Below are 23,568 nucleotides of genomic sequence, written 5' to 3' on the forward strand. Positions count from 1 at the left end.
ACAAACTTCAGAACTGCTGTTGAAGCTCTCATACTCTGGCATCTGGATGGTGGAAACACCCTACTCCGTGGTCTTCCAAACTCCACACTGGCCCCCCGAAGTGGTAGCTTACATGCTGCAGCAAATCCAGGGCTTGAAGAAGTATGAACACATCATTCACATTCTGATGGAACTCACTAGCTCCCCTTCCTGCCTTCGCACTTTTGAAAACCAACTGTATCTTTTACATTGCTGTCACAACTAGGCTAGGCCGAAATGTAAATTATAGCAGATTTGCACAATTTAGGGAATTTCGGGCATATTCTTATGCAAAATTCCTGAAATTACATCATTTCATGTATTTCCATGCCATTTGCTTTAAAAATGAACTGCGAACATGCCATTCGTAGTAAAAGTGTAACACAAATGCACAGGAACAAAAGAAGTTGATCAGCTGATGTTCACTGTGCTCTTGTTTTTTTGCACTTTTTTGTATAAAATGTATTCTCACATCAAAAAAGAATAATATGGCGTGAAATGACAGATTTGCATTCCACCTATTTATGCCTAATTTTGCAGAAATTTTGCCTAATTACACGAAAGCAAATTACGTGAATTTTTTACACCACTAAACACGAGCTGCACCCCCGCTTGTCTAGCTGACAAGCTCACAATCTATGATGAGTCTCAGAACACCCAGAGATAAGAATCCATCAGTTTTGAGGCGAGGAAGTGTAAACAATCAAAAACAAGACAATAGACCTTTTCCTTCTATGTACTCAGGGTCTGCAGCAACATCCCTGTAACCATGAGGACCACTGCATCCCTGATCCTGTTTAGGAAAGAGTTTAATGCGTGCCTCTTTAAGGAAGACTACTTCATGATGCAGTAACATGCCACCCTACCTCTCAAATCAATTGTTGGCTGTATCAAGCACCTGACACTAGAGCAGCGCATACACTACAAATCTACATGCTCTAAGTGGCTCTCTTTTATCACTCAGTACGATACCCTGATGTTTCAGGAGACCTGGGCAGTAAATGAAGTGTATATTAATGGCTTTGTTTGCTTCCACAACTCAGCAACTCCTTCAAGATCCGGTTGCGTGATGGGGGGTTTGGGGATCTGGGTTAACATCAAGGCAGGGGGAAGCATAAAGGCCTTAAAGGTTGATAATACTAATTTTTAACAATGAGTTATAAAAGAGGCCAGACAATATATTTAACTAATTGTTACAATAATGACTTCACAAGCTTGCCTAATACTAATTTTATTTCCTTCCCTCCAGAACGCTATTGTAGAGAGTGATCCACCCGCAGGCTTATGTTTAGGGGAAGATTTTGATGTAAGACTGCCCGGTACCTTGCTATGACCCCCATATAAGAAACCCCTATTTTAATACTATGGATGGCATTGTTGCCGTAAACAACCTTAATGCAAGAATATGTTAGCTGGCCTCCTTGCTGGCTGCTCATGATTTAGTTAATGTCTTGGATATTGCATATAATGGGACTGATATCGCCCCATTTAAAAGGGCAAGGTAAGAACTCTACAATCGATTATATATTCATATCCTCCAACCTTATAGATTCTCTGCTATACGGCAATGTGCTCCACCCTCTAGTTGCAGCGATCACAATCCTATTGAAACTTTTTTTGTGATAGCCTCTAAGCCAAAGTTTAACAAGGAGCTTGGGGCATGTTATCTTGACCCCTCTGCAGATGGACGAAGGCTGAAATGGAGATCTGTAGCACCCAAGCGCCTATTTCAGAAAGTTAGCACAGAAAACCTCTCCTTAGTACAGGCCTGTCTTACTGAGGATGATACTACTAATCCTTCAACTGTTGCTTTTGTCCACTTATGTTGCAAAATCAAACAAGAGCTCATGATGCCAGCCCATGAATCCCCGAGTAGACCACAATGGTTTAACCGGGATTGTTCTCACACTAACCGTCCTTTATGACGGACCCTTAAGGCTGCTCCAAATAATTCTCAAGCCGTGATTGAAGCCTGCAAGCAATATAAGCAGACAATAAATCACAAGAAAGCAAAACTACTGACCCAACTATGGGAATCGCTCACCCTAGCTGCAAACAGTGAGAGCAGTAAACTTTTCTGGGCTACAGTTAAAAAGATGAAGCAACCTAATTGCACAGACCCAAAGACTGATTGGAATATCTCCAGTCAAGACTGGGAGACCCATTTTTCTAAAATCTCTGGACAGGCTACGCCCATTAATGCTACTCTGCCGAAAGAGGTAGAGGAGGCACTGCAGCAGAGTGTTAGGGGTAAGACACCTGGCCCTGACTGGTTACATATCGACTTTTTGAAGCACAACCTGAACATTTGGGCGCCATTACTGTTGATTGTTTTTAATAGTCTTGCCATTGGTCCTATACCTGAATCATGGTCGACAACCATTATAGTGCCTGTTTTTTAAAAATGGGAAGGTTCCTAGCCCAGCTGTTACAGACCTATTTCATTAATTGACACCACTATAAAAGTTTTGGGTAGGGTCCTATACAATTGCATAAATTAATGGGCTAAAGAGAAGTCAATACTTCACCCTAGTCAGTATGGCTTCAAACCTAAAGTGGGCACTATAGAGCAGTGTCTTAATCTCAAACTAATTATAGGGAAATACAATATAGCAAAAAACTCCCCTGTGTATCTGGCATTTATGGATCTATCAACAGAGTTTGATAGTGTTGACCGCTCAAAGCTGTGGTCCATCTTAATCTCCCTCGGTTTGGAAAAAGCACTTGTGCACTTTTTAGCTTACCTACATAGAGGCACGAAAGCAAGAATAAGAATTAACACCAATGGCGATGTCTCAGAATATGTCAACATTATGAGAGGTGTGAGACAAGGTTGTGTTTTATACCCACTTTTATTCATTCTATATATTAATGACCTTCACTCTTTTTTAACTACCACCAGCCATGATGTTCCCAGAATTCGAAGTTCTCCCTTAACCACTTTGTTGTACGCTGATGACGCTGTGCTAATGGCCCGTACCCTAAAAGCCCTCTCTCTTCTTGTGAGTGGCTTTGTTAAATTCATAGTGAACACATTCATGGCACACTAGATCTTCAAACAAACAAATGTTAACAAGTCTTTTATTATGTCCTGCGGTCCCAAAAAATATAACACACCATCCTTGAAAGTAGGTGATTATAGCCTACTCAGTACGAGTACTTTCTCCTATTTATGAATGACCTTCAGTGATAGCGGCTCTTGGAAAGCGCACATAGCAAATAGTGTGAACAAGCTCTCCAGAGCAATATGCTCGTTAATTAGTTTACCCCGTCCTAGGAAAGGGAGTGCCTTAGTCTCCTTAATCAAGATCTATAGATCTCAGTGCCTTCCAACTGCTGAATGATTAAGCCTAGCTACTGGGGACCATTATCACCCTTCGAGCAGCACAACCTTTTGGTTTTTTACTGATGACAGAGGGATTTTTTTCTCATTAAACCTATTACTACCTCCCTCCAGCCATCTTTTAACACTGCACTGGACACTACTCCAAACTCAGGCCCGCACACACCTTTACGGCTTAATCATTCAAAAGATCTCTGAAAAAGTGACCCTTCGGGGAACCCGTAGGGAATTATAGCGCCGGCCCGATGAGGAGCATCACCCAATGATGAAGCATGACATCCTTGGCGGTGTGTGAGGGCACCAAGACAAGGACATACTGTCCCCTGTTATTACATTAAGAGAACGACATTCTTCGTCTTTTCTATCACATTCTTTCATAGGAACTGTGACTCCCTCGAACAACGCTATCTTTAACTGTGTCAAGCTGTTTCTGAAACTCGCGACCACAGAAGTCTATGTCTGTTTTAGAATTTTTGCATTTTGTTTTTGAGATTATTGATAGTTGCTTTTTTAGCTGTTGATTCATATCTATGATGAACTATTCATTTTTATCTATTGCATTGTATACTGCATTCTTTTAATCATGTACTTTTATGGTTTAAATGTACAAACCGAATACAGAAATAAATAAAGAAAGAAAGATAGGAAAGAATGCGTGTCACTTTAAGGAAAACTACATCATGATGCAGTAACATGCCACCCTACCTCTCAAATCACTTGTTGGCTGTATCCTGACATTTAACCCTGTAAAGCGTTCTGCTGTCTTTGACTAGGTTTGCTCTATACAAACACCACATGCATTCACACATGTACACGTACACAATGAGGAGTGCTGTCTATAGAAATATTCAAGCACACGCCACTAGTGATGGGACAATGTTGCAGGGTAACTTAAGAATAAAGAAAAAGGCAGACTCCTTTTGGCAAAGTAAAAGAAAATGCTTTTTACTGTTGCGACAGGGAGAGTGGCAAGTCCATACAAGTAAACAGCGGGTCTCACTCTGCTGCTTCACAGGCACCTTCGTTTATACAAAGTCAGAAAAAACTTTATTGCAAAACGTCAAACAATGAATCACAACATAGTTGTACATTAGTTCTGGAAAAAACATCTTGCCACTGGTAACCCTATGACCCTAAACTAACCTAATTCACCACACAACCTTTATTGCAGGTCTAGCAATGCTTAACAAACAAAGCATTCTTATATATGAGGTGATGGTATATTTATTTGTGTGTGTGCCTTATCATGTGCTCCTAAGACCTCTTATCAGATTTTTTGTGTACCCTTTGACTAATTCAATCTCCTGCTCCTATTCTTCAATCATATTCATTTGTATGCTTGTTTGACTAGGACCACAGAATATGTGCCAGTGTGCTAAGGCCTTAAATTACCTCAACCTTATCAAACACAAGTTTTCCTTTCACTACAACCTTGTAGTTCATGCATTTTACTTTCAAATGAACTCTTCACCTCTCTCTCATCAGCACCAGTGTTTGGCCTGCACTGTTCTATCACCACGTATAGCTGTGTTACGCTTTCTACTGTAGTCTGCTGTTGCGCCATGTTTTAAAATTTCACATTTCCCATAACATTCCCTCCACTAGTTGATATTACAACTACTAGATCTAAACCTTGGTCTACACTTGGTACTAGATGATATATATTGTCCTTAGAATCTACTACTTGCATTGGTGTCCTAATTGGAAACATCCCTCCCGCCTTTGTGTCAGGAATCAGGCCACGTGTTCTGTGATGTGGAACATAATCTAGTTCCTCAGTGCATGTCTGGTATAAGGAGTATCTCTTTTTATTGAGACTCCCTTACTTGTACTCCTGCATACTAGAAGAGACATTTGTACATGCTCCCTTGTGAGCTTATTCTTGTGTTATGTGAGAGAGACTTTTCTTGGCTTCCTGTCCTGACTGGTTTCCATGCCCCCCCTTCCTGAGTTCATATCCTGACTGGCTTGCGTGACGACTTCGTCTTGTTTCTCTAGTTTCTGACCGAGTTTCCTGAATACTTGATATTACTTGTCTGTCTCCAGAAACCCATTTTTGTTGTAGCTTCTTTTCTCCTGTGGTTTGACTTAAACCTGTCCTTCCCCTGGCTACTCTGGGACTTTTGATACTTAGTTTCCCGCTAGACGCGCAATTACTTGCCTGCAGCCTAGAGATACTGGCAACTTTATATCTCTTTGCTCTTGGCCAGCAGACACGCAAAGATTGAAACATTGTATTCTGCAAATCTTTACATCGCCGCTCCTTCCGGCTGATGCGGGATAATTGATACATTCTATCCCGCCACCATTGAACAGAGACTGCTACCAGACGCGCGCTACCTGCGTGTGAGTATTTCATTTCACCACAGTTAGCCCGTTGTTTTGACAAGAGGAGTTCTCAATCCCTTAAACTCCTATCTTGTTCCTGCGTACTTTTTTTTTGTAGCAGCCACAGTTACAACTCATATTTTTTCCTCCTCTTCTCAATGTTCCCTGACTGTGCTGTCCTGCATATATGTTGCTGCCATTGATTTATTAAAGCGTCACTTCATTTCTGCCATTTAGTGCCCTGCTTTTTTGGATGACTTTTTGTTTTACGTGATGGTAAAGAAGTAACTAACAGCCCTTTGGATGTAGAGTGCTGTTAACTCTACACACTTACTACAGTGCTCCTAGGAGGGAATTATTTGTTGTCGCTGTCCTTGCATCATCCCTGGGAGTGGCCTGTCATACCTACAAGGGGAAGAGTGGAGTGAACTGTGGTTATTCTCTTCCCCTTATCTCCCCCTGAGCAGTGTTCTTAATCGAGAACAACTCCTATCTCGTTTAAAAGCTGTTTTGGGGAAGTGTAGGGAAATTCACTTCGTTCCCGTGGAACCTGTCTGTTACCAGGTTAGTGGGATCTTGTATGTTACACTTTGTACCTATCCTTCTACAACATGCTAGGACTAATCGTGTAAGACAATAAAATGTTAGTAGAGACACTATAGTTGGCAGAAGGCTCCCAACAATTCCAACATCCAGGATGGCAGCAATGACAGCCACCTACTGAACCAATTATCTGGGGAACTTCCTACATCTACCATTTTATTTTGTAAAGTGCGTAAAGTCTGTATAGCCTCTGAAAAAGAGTTCCACAGCCAGCATCATTCACTGGGACATAAGTACAACAAGCAGATCTAAATTTGGCACATATCCCTCCTTTCAAGGCCGTCATAAGGTCATGTACATAGCAGTGTTGTTTATCATTATTTTCATAGCACGCAACTCTTCCTTTTTGGCATTATTTCCTTCCTTTCTAGTATTCACGCAGTTCAGCAACTCCCATTGAGTTAATTTCAGCCTTCAAGCAGTTGCTTTAGACTGAACAAATGGTAGAATGCTTCTAAAGAACTGGTGTGCATCATTAAACAACTGATACTCCTGGAGAATGCCATTCCACGTATTGGTGCCATAATACTCTGTAGTTCTTTTCCCTTGGATGATGATGTAACAATGGCGTTGGATGGCTCATGGGGTGTTCGTATAAAACTGAGATTTTAATTCCTGGAATTACCAAAAGAGAGGCATGCAAGGTGACGATTGGTTAGAGGCCTTCCCAGTTTGGTGGTAACTGGGCATACAGTAGTTCTCCACATTCCCAATATAGTCCATGAGACTGGAGGTGCCCCCATGCATGTCCGCGTTATCTATTGTGGTTCTACAACCAATATTGCGTCCTACATTAATGGTGCCGTTTCCTCTGAAATATAAAGAAACAGAAGTTAATGTCATGACTGTCTGAGGACTTACTGTACTATCCATCCAAGTGAAATGTGTAATGTTTTCATTCCAGATACGCACACACTTCTTTACTGTATTCTGACTAACTTCAGTACCATTCCATAAAGATATGAAACTACAGGAACATTCAATATCAGAATGCCATTGATCATGGGCAAAAACTGATCAGGTGACTCTAAATCCTGGCCTACGACCACAATCTGGGGGGAAAGGATTCACTAAATACCTACTACAATCGGTGGGCGGGTGTGTTAATCCTAAAAAGCCTAAATCTAAAACCATCTGAACCCATTCTACAGTAGTAAGATTACCTTTCTTCTTAATTCGTGTTATCTCATCCTTAATATCCTGTCTATCTGTAAGGATATATAAAACTTCTGCTAAGGAGTCATATTGTGTGGCATTGACTAAAAACGTGCTACTTTAATATATGTTAGTTGCAATTGAACCTTAACACTACACAAGTAGAGATGTAAAAGACATAAAGCTGTGCTTCGGGGTACTTCTTTAGTTGAATGTAGTCTATCTGATCCTGTGACATGAGGATTTAGAGACCAGATGAAACATGATTCATTGGTACATTCGGAACCTATATCTGATATATGTTGATACCGCATATTATCTGATAATCTGGTATGAACATTATGGGACGCTTTATCATGAATAGAGAGTTCTCGTTGCAGATGTATAATGTTAGAACTAAAAGACATGTTGCTATTGAAGAGCAGCAATAAAAAAGATAGCATTGAGAGACGAAAAAAGAACACAAAAATACATAATTCCGTGCTGTTTCCCAAAGGCAGAGGTGGAGGGGGGTATTTTTACGGTAACAATCTCCTGCCTCCCTCTTGTTTCATTTACATTGTTGATGATGCTTGGAGTGATGCTAGATTCAGACGGATATCTGAAATGTGGGCCAGGGTTTCCTACCATCTACCTTGGGGGCAGTGGGAGTCACCATCGTCACCAAGTGGGGTTAATTGAATCGGGCTGTCTCCTTTTCCAGACAAAATTATGAACAAAACAGAGTCCCCTACTTGCACAACTAGGAGGTCGTCCTCCGCGGTGGCGCACTTCTCCTTCCCTTTGGTTACCTGTTTAGGAATAAACTTCGTAGCCTTGATTAATTCATAAAGGTAAACATGCATTTAATCGTTTAGGTTTTCAGCTGAGCTTTCTCCCTTTATATTACTTCTTGTGGCAGGAATTTGTACTTTCATTGGTCTCCCTGTCACTATCTGAAGGGGTGTCAGGTGAAGATTAGAACAAGGCTTATTTCTATGGGAAAAGAGTGACAATGGTGGAAATTACAACCACTTCTTGTGCAATGTAGCATATAGCTTGCTGATCTTACTCCAGTAGGCCATTTGGGCACTCAAAAATGCCATTGCTTTGGGGATGATAAACAGAGGATAGTTTATGTTGTATCGCTAACATTGTTGCAAGATGTGTGAAGATTGTATTAACAAAGTATGCGCCGTTGTCAGATCATATCCCTTAAGGAATTCCCCATCATGGAATCACCTCACGAATCACATATGTAGCAGCTAACGTAGCATCACAATGAACGCATGGTCCTGCTTCAATCCATTGAGAACAAGTGCAAACTACAACTATGAGGTACCGGTAGCTGTTGCACCTATCAATCATGTCCACAAAGTCAATATGAAGGGCTTTAAAAGGACCTTGTGGTTTTGGTAAAGTTGATCACTTTCAACGTAGGATTGGTAGAGAATTGTTGGCAGGCAATACAGTTATGAAGGCTCGTGGTAAGCATATCATGCAAATTGGGAACAAACCAGCCTTGTTGTTTTTGCATAGACAAGTGATCTCTTGAAATAGGAGCTGGTAAATGCAACTGATCAAGAGCTATCATAAGTAAAGCCTGTGGCATCACAGGTATACCTGTAGATAAATGCCTATATATTAGGTTATCCCCTGACTGGGAGCATCCTCTATTCTTCCATAACTGTTTCTCATGCGGTGGAGCACCTTCCTGCTATTCTCGAAGATGTAAACATGCGGTCTCAGAATAAAGAGATGTGTCATTATCTGTGTTCTGGTTAGAGTCAGATGGCAAAGCAGTCTGAGCTACCAAAACAGGGACATGCTATAAATCTGATGGCACAGTTGGGGGTGCGCCTAGCTGCATCTTTAGCTGCCCAATCTGCTAGTGCATTAACCTGAGATTCAAAATCCTGTCTATTTGTATGTGCTTCACATTTCACAACTGCCACTGCCACTGCCTGTGGTAATACAAGTACCTATACCAGAACCTCTTCTTCTCCATCTCATAATACTGCAAGGTACATTAATAGTCACATAAATTGAATCTGAAGAAATTGTGATTACTTTTTCTACAACTTGCTTAACAGCTGCTATCAATGCAAGCAATTCTGCTGCTTGTTCACAATAATGTGCTGGTCGTGTCAGCTGCTCTACCATGTGGAGTGTATCAGAAGAATCATGCTGTTGTGCTCTGACTACTGCTGCATCTGTGTATCTTGCTCCTGTATCCTGATCAATATAGACCACTATGACCACACAAAGCATCATTTTTAGTAGTTACCACCCAAGTATACCAAGTGCGGTTACCAGCAGAAATGCTGGGAAAAAGTTAGTCAATATTAAATGCCTCCCCATGACTTATGAAGTAGCATTCGAATCTTGACATGCCCAGTGGCACAAATGACATAAGCACAGCAGTACGTCTCCCCAGCTCAGCTTGAATTATCATTCAACAGTTTCTGAAAATGCACATTTTTCGATTTAATACTACTTTCCACCGTGGGCAAAAAAACTCAATTTTCCAGAAGAAACCCCATTTTTGAAAACTAAAACTGCCTTTAAAATATCAATTTTCAGTTTTTGAGAAATACACAGTCTCAAAACATCAGCTTGTCATCATCATGTAATCCCATGAACAAATGCCTCATATGGACAGACTACTTTAAATATCCAGGTATTACAGTAATATGCCATGGATGCTCAACATTGGAAACCAAAAGGCAAATTGAATGACCAATCAATTACACATTCTGGTATCCTTAGTAAAACTGGTCGTGGTTCATAGTGGCACCAGTTTTACAGACAGCCTGTCCCTTATGGATTTACAAATATTCATTTCATGATTTTCTGATGACACACAGAGAACATTAGTCTGTGAAAAGGCAGGGCAGGGATGATATCAGGTACAGGCCCACTGGGGGGTGGGGGGGGGGGGGAGTGTTGACGTTTCGACCCTGGTGCAATGAGGGTAATTTATATCCTCTGCAGGTGGGTCTTCCTCAAGACGGTTGGAGGGGAGGCAACCTAGGGTGAGGTACAGTCAGGATACAGCCCCTGAGGAAGACCCGCCTGCAGAGGATATCAATTACCCTCATTGCACCAGGGTCGAAATGTCAACACTCTCCCCCCGTGGTCTGTACCTGATATCATCCCAGCCAGCCTTTTCACAAATGAATGTTCTCTGTGCATCATCAGAAAATCATGAAATGAATATTTGTAAATCCATAAGGGACAGGCCTATCTGTAAAACTGGTGCCACTATGAACCACAACCAGTTTTACTAAGGATACCAGAATGTGTAATTAATTGGTTATTGAATTTGCCTTTTGGATTCCCCTCCTCTATATCTGTCCTACTTCACGAGAACTTTCCTTTTTTCACACTCCCCGTGGAGCAACCTCTTTCTCTATTTGGAGCATTGAATATGCTGATCTATTCTAAAAGTAATTAAATAATAAACGGTCACTATTGGAGCGATATTTTGTGCCTTTGTGTCTTTTGAGGATATATTTGTTTGCATTGTAAAGAGAATGGTGGTACATTAATGATACAATGCTAATTCTATATGTGCCAGATGCCCTTTGACTAATGAATGTTTTTCATAACTGAATTGTAGCTTTAAAGAAGTCTAGGACCGTTGTTTCCTATACCAATTGTTACCCAGGTCTGTGGACAATTGTGGGTTACCCCATTATATCATAATGGATGCTCACCATAGCACCACGGATGCCTGGATTATGCCAGGAATGCCCACCATTATACTAGGGCCACAGTTGTGCCAAGGTTGGAAACCAGAAGGATCAGGGATAAGACCACATATCAGTCATGACCATTAATATACCAGGAATAGGTACATATAGGCCAGTCATGCTCAGAGTAGGTCTATGATGGCTGCCAGCATACCACAACTAGACCAAAAATACTGAAATAGTTAAGGATGACCATAATTATGGCATTGGCACTATTATGTCAGGAATGGACACAATTATGCCAAATATAACACTCTTCTGATGTGGCTAGCATATATATTTGTCGGTTCTTGGCACCAGGCATAGTTTCAGGAAGCAATAGTGTTTATTATGGGCACACACATAAATGTTGATGAATCTCTTAATTTTCTCTGGTCTGGATCATACCCTGTTCTCCTCAGGTCTTGAGCTGATCGTGCATCTAACTGACACATTTTCACTCTAACTCCTGCAGTCCCGCACTTTGGTGAGTCAGCACTGATTACAGCTCAGGCTACTGCTGCCATACTTTTTTATGGTGCACTGTTCACGCACATGTTGTGACTGATAAAGGAGGGACTGCAATATGGTCATTCTCCTTGTGGCTTAATTATATTGAGATTGGATACAGACTGTCATGTAGCAGGTCCTATAAGCTGGCACAGTGTGTGTTTGAGTGTTAGTATGAGTTACTGTGATAAGTTTGGCTGGCTGTCACTCTTAGGGTCTTGAGATGATCAGTGCCGCCTTCTTTAATAGGCACCTAATCTGAAATTGATACTGGGCTTGACTTCACCTCAGAGAGCTACTTTGAAGGTACTGGCGAGCTACCAGTAGCTCCCGAGCTACTTGTTGGAGACCCCTGTTGTAGCGGGTATGACAAAAAAAGACGCTGTAGTACTCTGTTTTAGTCTATAGACTTTTTTTATTTCTTAACAAAGGGAATTGAAAGTCTTTAGTGAATGAAGGTCCTTCCATCTTCAGTTCCGCCTTCTGATCTTTCAGAGGTAGGAATATGCCTGGATCACCAGTTTGGACATGCCCCTCAGGGGAAGAGTAACCAAAGGTGAACAACAGGAAGTTGATGAAAATGTCATAAGCGAGGTAGTTTGTGAGGGAGATATAACCAAACCAAAAAGAAATTCCTTGGCCCACCCCCGAGTGCTGAAAATGGTCTTTGCTCTAATCTGGTTAATGGACTGGCTTTGAGAGAAAAAAAAGAAATAGATAACAACCACAACAAAGAGAACCTCCAATGAGTATTCATTTAGTGGCTTTATATAGTGTTTTCTTTTTAGAGCTCTGCGCAATGCTCCTCACTATACGGGTATTTTAACAGATAACCAAAGGAAACAGGATTCTCGCTCAACTTCCTTTTCTCTCCCCATCTCCCAGTGAGCCCCTGCATACGAGCACTTACCTTGGTTAGCCACGCTCTTCTGGGAGTGTGGCGGGGCTAGATGTAAGACCAGTGGCCTCCTGGTGTTTCTCCGGCATCAGGGATGGATCCTCTGTCCTACTCCGGATCGCGTGTGCCTCGTGGGCTCTGCACGCTGTTCTCCTCCAGCGTCTTCTTACTCCGTCCTGGTACTCTTCGTGGGGCGGGGACGCCCACTGCTTCTTCTTCTGGACTTTCTTGTTTCAGGGCGTATATTGATTGGTTTAAAACTGAGTCTGTCAGAAGAGGTCGCGGACCACCTTCCTCCTCATTGAGAGACTCCGTTGAGAGTCTTAAAGGCACAGACAGTCCACGGGGTGGGTACAGAAAGGAACAGGGCTTCAGTTGGTATGTATCTAAGGGACTATGGAATCTATTCCCTTATGTCTTCCTCCCGTCACACTCAGTCTTTAATTTCTGAAAAGTCTCCCTCATCTCTGGTGTCCACGTTATCTTGTCATTTCTGTCTGTTGCTTGTTTAATAGAAGCCAGCAAAGGTGCTATTAAAGTGATGTAATCGAAAATCCATTATCTCACATAATCACAGTGACCAAGAAATGTATGCATTCATTAGCAGTTTCTGGTAACTGGACACAATATCGAAAAAAAAATATAGAATGGACATAATATCGAGTACAAAATATAGAATGGAAAAAATATCGAATGGACATAATATAGTGGTTAATATTATCGAAATGCAGGTAAGTAATATCGACTGTCAAAATATCGAAGTACATAATATAGGCATTAAAATATATCAAATTTTTAATAATATTAAATTTTTTTAAGTGTTTTGTATGTTAATATATGTGTTAAAAGCGTAATTTAATTCCGTAGCGTGTTGTGGGTTTATAGGGGAATAGGGTGGGAAGTAATTTAATTATAGTAAATTAAATAGTAATTTTTATGAATTATGAATTATTTTTAATTTAATTTTGCATTTTAGTTACGTAGTTGGTTGTGGGTTTATACGGGAAGAGGGTGGGAAGTAATTTAATTGTAATTAAGTAAATATTTATTTTTATTTATTGGTATTGATAATTTATTGTTGATTAATTATTAATTGGTAATTAATTTTTATTAATTGGTAAATATTTTTTATTAATTGATTAATTGATAATTATGTTATTTGTATTAATTTATTATTCGTAGCGAGTTGTGGGTTTATAGGGGAATAGGGTGGGAAGTAACTTTATTGTAATAAATTATTGAAAATGTTTTTGTGTATTGATAATTAATTTACTGGCAATTAATAATTGGTATTTTTTTATATTTAATAATTCTTGGTACTGAAAATGATTTACTTGATAATTCATTATTAATATGTAATACATTTTTAATAAATACAATTTATTGGTATTTATAATTAATTATTATTAAATATTTTGCAATTGGTAATTAATTGAAATTCATTTTTTATTGGTATTGATAACTAATTTATTTTTAATAAAATATTAATTCATTACTTTCCCTACTGTTGCACTAACTGGACTGGGAATAGTAATTTTTACCTTACGCTATCCAACGCTTTCCCTACTGTTGCACTCACTGGAGTGGGAATAGTAATTTTTACGCTCCCGCTATCCAACGCTTTCCCTACTGTTGCACTCTCTGGAGTCGGAATAGTAATTTTTACCCCTACGCTATCCACCGCTTTCCCTACTGTTGCACTCACTGGAGTGGGAATAGTAATTTTTACCCCTAGGCTATCCAACGCTTTCCCTATTGTTGCACTCTCTGGAGTGGGAATAGTAATTTTTACCTTCCCCCTATCCAACGCTTTCCCTACTGTTGCACTCTTTGGAGTGGGAATAGTAATTTTTACCCTCCCGCTATCCAACGCTTTCCCTACTGTTGCACTCTGTGGAGTGGGAATAGTAATTTTTACCCCTACGCTATCCAACGCTTTCCCTACTGTTGCACTCTCTGGAGGGGGAATAGTAATTTGTACCCCTACGCTATATCACGCTTTCCCTACTGTTGCACTCTCTGGAGTGTGAATAGTAGTTTTTACCCCTACGCTATCCAACGCTTTCCCTACTGTTGCACTCTCTGTAGTGGGAATAGTAATTTTTACCCTCCCGCTATCCAACGCTTTCCCTACTGTTGCACTCACTGGAGTGGGAATAGTAATTTTTACCCTCCCGCTATCCAACGCTTTCCCTTCTGTTGCACTCTGTGGAGTGGGAATAGTAGTTTTTACCCTCCCGCTATCCAACGCTTTCCCTACTGTTGCACTCTCTGGAGTGGAAATAGCAATTTGTACCCCTATGCTATCCAACACTTTCCCTACTGTTGCACTCTCTGGAGTGTGAATAGTAATTTGTACCCCTACGCTATCCAATGCTTTCCCTACTGTTGCTCTCTCTGGAGTGTGAATAGTAATTTTTACCCCTACGCTATCCAACGCTTTCCCTACTGTTGCACTCACTGGAGTGGGAATAGTAATTTTTACCTTCCCGCTATCCAACGCTTTCCCTACTGTTGCACTCACTGGCTTGGGAATAGTAATTTTTACCCTCCCGCTATCCGTCTCTTTCCCTACTGTTGCACTTACTGGAGTGGTAATAGTAAAGTTTACCCTCCCGCTATCCTACGCTAAAAATATTGAATATTTTTTATGAATATTACGATAATATTTATATGTATTAGAAAATAAAAATGTATGTTTATTTTTTTTACTTACATTAATTATTTATTAATTTTAAAGTTATTTAAGTATTTTTAAGTATGTTTTGGTTAATTATATTTATGATTTCATTAATTTTACATTACTTTCAAGACATATGTATTAGAAAATAAAAATGTATGTTTATTTTTTTACTTACATTAATTATTTATTAATTTTAAAGTTATTTAAGTATTTTTAAGTATGTTTTGGTTAATTATATTTATGATTTCATTAATTTTACATTACTTTCAAGACATTTAAAAAAAATTCATATTTTGACTAACTATATTTTTTACAACGATATTTTGGATTCGATATTTTCATACTTACCTGCTTGTAGATAGGGATTCGATATTTTGGCATTCTATATTTTTTCCTCGATATTTTGGCAGGTCGATATTTTCCTCCTCCATATTCTGTCAGTGATCGGCAGTTTCTAGCTCAGTCATTTGACAAATGGATGCTGCTTTTTCAGTGGTTAGTCGTCAACCACAAGCTGACCGTATTGGCCCTAAATAAAGGACTTCCTCCTGACAATGCTGGACTTTGTCTCTCTCTACTTTGTATCCTCTCTGTGCAAGAGTAACTACAAGAGATATGGCATCTTTACTACACAGCTGCTCTGTAGGACTGCAAATTAGTATTCGACATACTGCAACAATGTACTGTCACACTGTAAGTCTGACAAATCATTTCTCATCACTCTGTTACAAATGCTAGGGTACTCACAATACGCTTGAGGCAAACAAGAATACAAATACTGAGTCCTGAGAAAGGAGAATGCTGTCAAATAATGGCTGTCTGGATGAAGGGGGATGCTAAAAAAGGCATTCTTCAGATCTATAACAGAGAAATATTTAGCACCCTGAGGAATGTTTGTCAAAATGATGGAAGGATCAAGAACAAAAGGGATTTCTGGTACCACTATATCGTTAAGGGGAAGCAGGTCTTGATTCATACGCCAAGTATTGCCCTTAGATTTCTTAATCAGGTAACTCGGGTGTTAAAAGGAGATACTCCAGGATAAATTACTCCTTGTTCTAGCAAGGCTTGCATAGTAGGGGCAATGCCCTCATCTGCTTATTTAGAAAGAGGATACTGCTCAACCTAGGTATGATACCACCTTCCTTTAATGTAATTCTGAATGGTGTAGCAGTACAGATAAGGCCTTCATCATTGGGATCCTTAATCCACAAAGGTGCCGATCACGATCCGGTAAAAAATTCCCCCGTGCGACTCGTATCGGGTCTTTTTACCGTACGAATCGTACAAGTGCCGTACGAACTGGCAATCACGATTCGCATGGTAAAAAGTCCATACGACCCGCACCGGGAATCATTCCCCACACGTCCTCGGGTCGGAAAATGTGTCCGACACGTCCTCGGACGATTTACCTTACAAACGTAAAAATCCAAGTCCGACCGAGGAATCACGATCCATCCCGTGCGTCCGAGCCTACAACCGTATGGAAAAAACACCGTCCGCACCGAACACCAATAGCAACCATGGAGACATGTGCCCGCATACGCGCCCAACACTCCCCCCAGCCCCCGTACGTCCGACACGTACCCCCCGGATATGTATACCCCCACCCGTCTATGTACACCCCAGTACGTTCCAGTCGTACCCCCACCCCAGTACGTGTCGTACCACCGTCAATGTTAACCCCCCCACCCCTGTACGTGTCGTACCACCGTCAATGTACACCCCCCCACCCCTGTACGTGTCGTACCACCGTCTATGTACACCCCAGTACGTTCCAGTCGTACCCCCACCCCAGTACGTGTCGTACCACCGTCAATGTAAACCCCCCCACCCCTGTACGTGTCGTACCACCGTCTATGTACACCCCAGTACGTTCCAGTCGCACCCCCACCCCAGTACGTGTCGTACCCCCCGTGTACCTACACCCCAGTACGTTCGAGCCACACCCCCACCCCAGTACGTGTCACAGCCCCGTCTACCTACACCCCAGTACGTTCCAGTCGTACCCCCACCCCAGTACGTGTCGTACCACCGTCAATGTAAACCCCCCCACCCCTGTACGTGTCGTACCAACGTCTATGTACACCCCAGTACGTTCCAGTCGCACCCCCACCCCAGTACGTGTCGTACCCCCCGTGTACCTACACCCCAGTACGTTCGAGCCACACCCCCACCCCAGTACGTGTCACAGCCCCGTCTACCTACACCCCAGTACGTTCCAGTCGTACCCCCACCCCAGTACGTGTCGTACCACCGTCAATGTACACCCCCCCACCCAGTACGTGTCGTACCACCGTCAATGTACACCCCCCACCCCTGTACGTGTCGTACCACCGTCTATGTACACCCCCCCACCCCTGTACGTGTCGTACCACCGTCTATGTACACCCCAGTACGTTCCAGTCGTACCCCCACACCAGTACGTGTCGTACCACCGTCAATGTACACCCCCCCACCCCTGTACGTGTCGTACCACCGTCTATGTACACCCCAGTACGTTCCAGTCGCACCCCCACCCCAGTACGTGTCGTACCCCCCGTGTACCTACACCCCAGTACGTTCGAGCCACACCCCCACCCCAGTACGTGTCACAGCCCCGTCTACCTACACCCCAGTACGTTCCAGTCGTACCCCCACCCCAGTACGTGTCGTACCACCGTCAATGTACACCCCCCACCCCTGTACGTGTCGTACCACCGTCTATGTACACCCCCCCACCCCTGTACGTGTCGTACCACCGTCTATGTACACCCCAGTACCTTCCAGTCGTACCCCCACCCCAGTACGTTCCTGGCGCACCCCCAACACAACCTCCTAAGTACGGAGCGCACCCCATGCCCCAACATCACAACCGCATGTACGAGTCGTACAAAGCCACACACAAGGACCAAATCGTACAACCAAATGGCCCATGTACACACCGCACACACGCTCAAAACGCACGTACACAACAAGGACAAAACAAAACAACTCAACAATACACCATTCGAAAGGCACACAGCCACTAAACATGGCCAACAACCACTAAAATAACACAATCACTGACCTGCAACTGTCAAAAACAAACAGAGGCCCAATACACCACCACTCCTTATAACACACCCACCCAAAATTCAAACACTGCCACACCCACCCATGGACCAATAAAAAGGGCCCACACACACAAACCATGAGCCTTTGCAACAGACCCACTGCTGCCAGACACCACAGAACCAGACTACAAGCGACACCACATCTTACACTTGCACACCTTCACACGACCACCCTCACAAACACCCTCTCATCACATTCACACACACACACAACCATCCACACCCCCCCCCAACATCCACACACCCCCCACACCCACACCATCCCCACCCACACCCCTCACCATGCCCACTACCAAGAATCCAAAGTTCAGTCACCGAGAGTTGGAGGTCCTTGTTGATCAAATCCTCAGAGTCGAGCCACAGATCTTTGGAACATTGGTCAGAAGCACCAGCCAGGCAGCCAAAACAGCCATGTGGCAGACCATCGTCGATGCTGTGAATGCTGTTGCGGACACCAGGAGGACCAAGCAGGATTGCCAGAACAGGTGGTACGATCTGCGGAGGAGGGTCAGAGCCAAGAGACAGGAGGAACACGACCAGGCCAACGCCACCGGAGGAGGGCCCTCCCGCAGACCCGTACAGTACCATCCCTGGGAGGAGAGGGTGATGGCCATACTGCCGGTGGAGGCAGTTGAAGGAGTAGAAGGACTCCGAGACCCGGGTGAGTACACAAACAACGCACCTCACATGGGGGGAACTGCAACCACAACCAAAATTAATAACAGGCACGCAAACACCACAAGCCATCGCATTACTCAACCACACTCCATGAGCAGGCACATGCCACTGCTGCCACCATGCCCCATGCACCCAGCTGGACAATGTCAAGTCACAGGCCACAGAAGACAACAACACATGACACGGTAACCCGGATGGCGGGAGGGTGGGCACCAAGAATCACATAGTGCGACTCCAAAGCAGACAACAATGCCCTCTGCCCATATGGCCTAGGTCACAGCCAGACAAACACTGTGTCCCAACACAGGAATGACTTGCCAGCAAATGGCGGATGCCTTGCATCAACACATGGGGGTGAAGGCACTGTTTTGCACATGTCAGCAGCTAATGAACAGCCAACAGTGTGAAAGAGTGGCAGCACACACCACCACAGCAGCAGCGCACAGACACACAGCAGACAAAATGGGTGCCTGGAGATCAGAAACAAACTCACATCAACAGGCCAAGGGCCACTCAAAGATCTGCTAACAGTGTGTGCCCAGGAAGCTGGGCCAAGGTGACAGAGGGTGACACACGGAGGGAGGGTGAGGGGGACACAGAGGGAGGGAGAGGGGGACTGAGAGGGAGGGAGACACAGGAAGATGGACAGAGGGAGGAGGCTGACACACAGAGGGAGGGAGAGGGGGACAGAGAGGGAGGGGGACACAGGAAGATGGACAGAGGGAGGAGGCTGACACACAGAGGGAGGGAGAGGGGGACAGAGAGGGAGGGAGAGGGGGACAGAGAGGGAGGGAGAGGGGGACAGAGAAGGAGGGAGACACAGGGAGAGCAAATCAGTCCTTTGGTGTGTGGGAATGTCTGCTCGTCAGCAGGTGGACTGCGTGCATGTAGACAAGGGTGCCCAGTGCCAGAACCCCCCCTCTTCATCATGGCAAAACGCAGGGCCATGTTACAACCTGTACACGAGCACAAGGACAGCCACCTGCATCATATGAGTGTGTGGATCCACTCCATGTGCACATGTACAGTGCTACAAGGAAGGCGCAAACGCATAGCTCGGCACACATGCACACTCCACTGCTGACTGCAGTCACACTTGACGCAGCAAGTAAGACTGTGCCACACATAGTTAAAGGGGCCAAATTGGTGCCCAAGGGACACACACATGCACAAGTGCACTGTGAGTGGAATGCAAGACAGATCCTAATTCCAAGAGGAAATGTGCCAACTTTGTAACGGATGAAACATGGATGTTGCATGGATCAAAAGTAACATTGTCTCTCTCACACACAGGTCAACGTCGTGCTGCACCCCCCAACACTGGGGGGAACACTCACAGGACCCGGATCTGCAGGAGACCGATCCCACCGGCAGCGACCACTCTCACCACTCTGCGGACGACCCCGACCGACCTGGCCCCTCTGGTGTCCAACCACCTGCAGCACCTGCGTCAGGTACAACCGTGCCAACCACCACCCCCACTCCTGCCACATCCCAGGAGACACCCAGGATCCCTGCCCCAACACCACAATGCAGCCAGGCTCGCCAGGAGGGACACGGTGTCCCGGGCACCCAGGAGGAGGCAGGCGACAACGCCAATGCCACCCCTCAGGGGTCCCGGAGACCCCATGTGCCCACAAGTGCAGGCCAGACGCAAGTGGGCAGGGGTGGTGGGACTGGAGAGCGGCGGAGGCGCGAGCCTGACCAGTTGGCTGGGGATCCGGTATTTTCCCATGTCCGTAACATCCTGGACTCATACCGGCAGGACACCACGGGCATGGCCCAGGTTGTGTCCGTCCTCGAGGGGATCAAGGTCCAGCAGGCCCAGCAACATGCGGAGCTAATAGCCTGTCTACAGCTACACCAACGGAGGATGGAGGACAGACAGGCTGAGCAAGTGACGGCGTCCCAGGGGATTCACGCTGAACTCCGTCGGATGGCCGACACCATGGCCGACCCTCCCTGTGCCAGAAGGCGGAGAACATCACCACCCACAGGGAGGGATCATGAGGAGGAGGAGGAAACATCCGACGGAGCATCCCAGACGTCGTCACGGCCTGCTGCTGAGGTTCCCCGCAGGAAGCCGGGTCGTCCACGGAAAGGACCGTGAGGGTGGCTGCTACATCACCATCTCCCAGGACACCTGGCCTGGCACCTGGCCCACTGGAGCAACAGCATCACAGCATCAAGAGACATTCTCTGCCACATGGCCCTGCTGGTCACTGGCTGACCAATGTTGACAAAGACTGTGGCATGGACTCTGAGGATTTCCAATGGCAAGGACACCAACTCCCCTACTGAACTTTGGATTCCCTAATCCCGGAAAGGCCCTCACTTGGCCCCCCCCCCCCAATAATAAATCACACTATTAAGAGTAGATGCCTGCTGGTAGCATTATTACCTAACATGTGTCTTGTACAGTCTAAACATGCCTGAGTCATCTGTTCACTTCAACCATCCACACCCTGGGGCCTGAGTCTGGCACAGGACACATGGGTCACAGTTTTCTAGGCAAGACAGACATGGAGCACCATACACACCCGTGATGGTCAGAACCAGCTGAGGGGGTGGCCGAACAACCGTGCTGACAGACACATTGAGTACAGCAACAGTCATGCGCAGAGGTCAGGGATCCTGGCCCGTGTCCTGGGGGGCACCCAGGTACGTGTAGACAGGTGGCAGAACCATGTCCTGCAAGCTTGAGTCCGGTGGATGCAGAGAATGGGGTCATGGACAACGTTGGATGCATGGGGATGGCACATGTCACAATACCCACACAGTCATGGACATCATGCCCATTACACAGTCTCAGCACACACACACAGCTTGCATCTTGCCACTCGACACATTGACACATAGCCACAATCAGGGAATACCATGCCAGACATGCAGGATGCACCGTGCCAACACACCAGCATTGACTGAGAAGAGGCACCTTGGAGGCATAGGGACACCTTTAATAGTCATGTGTTTGGGATTGCAGAGGCAACTTGAAGTACACATGAACACATCATGTGGAGTAACATGTGGCTCCAACACTGGCACCCCCCTTCTGCAGCACAAATGCGTGATAGCCATGGAACTGGCACACAAGTGTCGGATAATAGCTAAATACCCACAGCTGCTCACGGAGAGCCTGCCATACACCATACATCCGCTGATGTGGAAGTCCCACGCCATGTCAAGACAATGTTAACCGTATGTGTCCGAGGGCAGTGTCACACACATTGATGCCTTCATCACAATCCACCATCCCATCACTGATGACTGACAACCAGGCAGCCCATCTATTCAGGTGTACCCAGCTGCATGTCGTGTCCCATGGGGATGCCACATGTCTGCAGAGGACCCAAACCCCGACCGGGGCAGTGTGCACACATCGTGAACAACTGCCACACCCAATACACCCCAGATGCATCCCTTACCCCATGGAGACTTCCAAACGTGTCCGTGCCTGTAACGCTGAGTCAGCCCACGATGCCATGTCCATGAGGAATAGCAGTGCCACAACAATGCAACCAGCAAACGGCATGCGCAGGTACCTGGGGAAGAGAGACACACAAGAAGTCAGCCACAAGAAGCACAGCCACTTGCATGTGCATTTACTCGACACATGTATGTATGACAACATGCTAGGTCACAATTATGCCTGGGGAAATACTACCATCACTGCCACCATCACTCCAGTGACACACCCACACACACCTCTGACCCACGTGCCATACATGCAGGTGGAGACACACATCACAACGCATGCCACACGGGGACCAATGCGTGCACACTCAGACCCTGGTACTCACCACTAAGCAAAGAAGTCGCGTATGAGCCGAGTCCGGATGTCCTCTTGCGGCTCCACATCCTCCACATCACTAGCCCCATTGCCAAGCCCTTCGTCCTCCACGGGTGGATGGTCCTCGTCATCTTGATCCAGGATGAGGGGCACAGCTCTTTCAACTGCCATGTTGTGCAGCATGCAGCAGACCATGAAGATCTTGCAGACCTTCGCCGGGGCATATGGGAGTGCGCCGCCGGTCTTGTGGAGGCACCGGAATCGGCTCTTCAGCATGCCAAACGTCCTCTCTATCACTCGCCTTGTCCGGCCATGGGCGGTGTTGTAGCGGAGCTGGGCCGGCGTGATGGGGTTGCGGAGAGGTGTCAGCAGCCAAGGCATGTTGGGATAGCCAGCGTCCCCTAAATGGAAAGCACATGGATATCGTTAGAACTGGCGAAGCGGTAGTGCTGCTCGGCCAAACAGAATACAGGACAGACAGACTGTACCCACCAACAACACATGCACGTTCGTTGCGCAGCTGCATCATCATATCAGGCATCCCGCTACGCCTCATGATGTAGGCATCGTGTGCTGATCCTGGAAAATGAGCACAGACATGTGAAATCACCATGTTGGACAGACACACCACAAGGGCATTGATGGAGTGGTAGTGCTTCCGATTGCGGTACGCCACCTCCCGTGCGTGTGGTGGTACCAAACCTACATGTGTCCCATCTATGGACCCAATGACATGGGGCATCCCTCCCAGGGC

General features: G+C 45.0%; 1 protein-coding gene and 1 long non-coding RNA gene across 3 annotated transcripts in view; one reads left to right on the forward strand and one right to left on the reverse strand.

The window, feature by feature from the left end:
- Positions 1–23,568, forward strand: part of ANKMY1 (ankyrin repeat and MYND domain containing 1) — a 588,784-nt gene that overhangs the window by 167,561 nt on the left and 397,655 nt on the right. The window lies entirely within an intron of this gene.
- The window catches only part of LOC146785210 (uncharacterized), a 368,347-nt gene continuing 349,058 nt past the window's right edge, over positions 4,280–23,568 (reverse strand). Inside the window, exon 2 of the long non-coding RNA XR_014970587.1 lies at positions 4,280–7,103. This is a non-coding gene — a long non-coding RNA (uncharacterized LOC146785210). The remainder of the gene's footprint in view (positions 7,104–23,568) is intronic.

The sequence above is a fragment of the Triturus cristatus genome, chromosome 11, assembly GCF_964204655.1.
Source record: "Triturus cristatus chromosome 11, aTriCri1.1, whole genome shotgun sequence".
Lineage (NCBI taxonomy): Eukaryota > Metazoa > Chordata > Amphibia > Caudata > Salamandridae > Triturus > Triturus cristatus.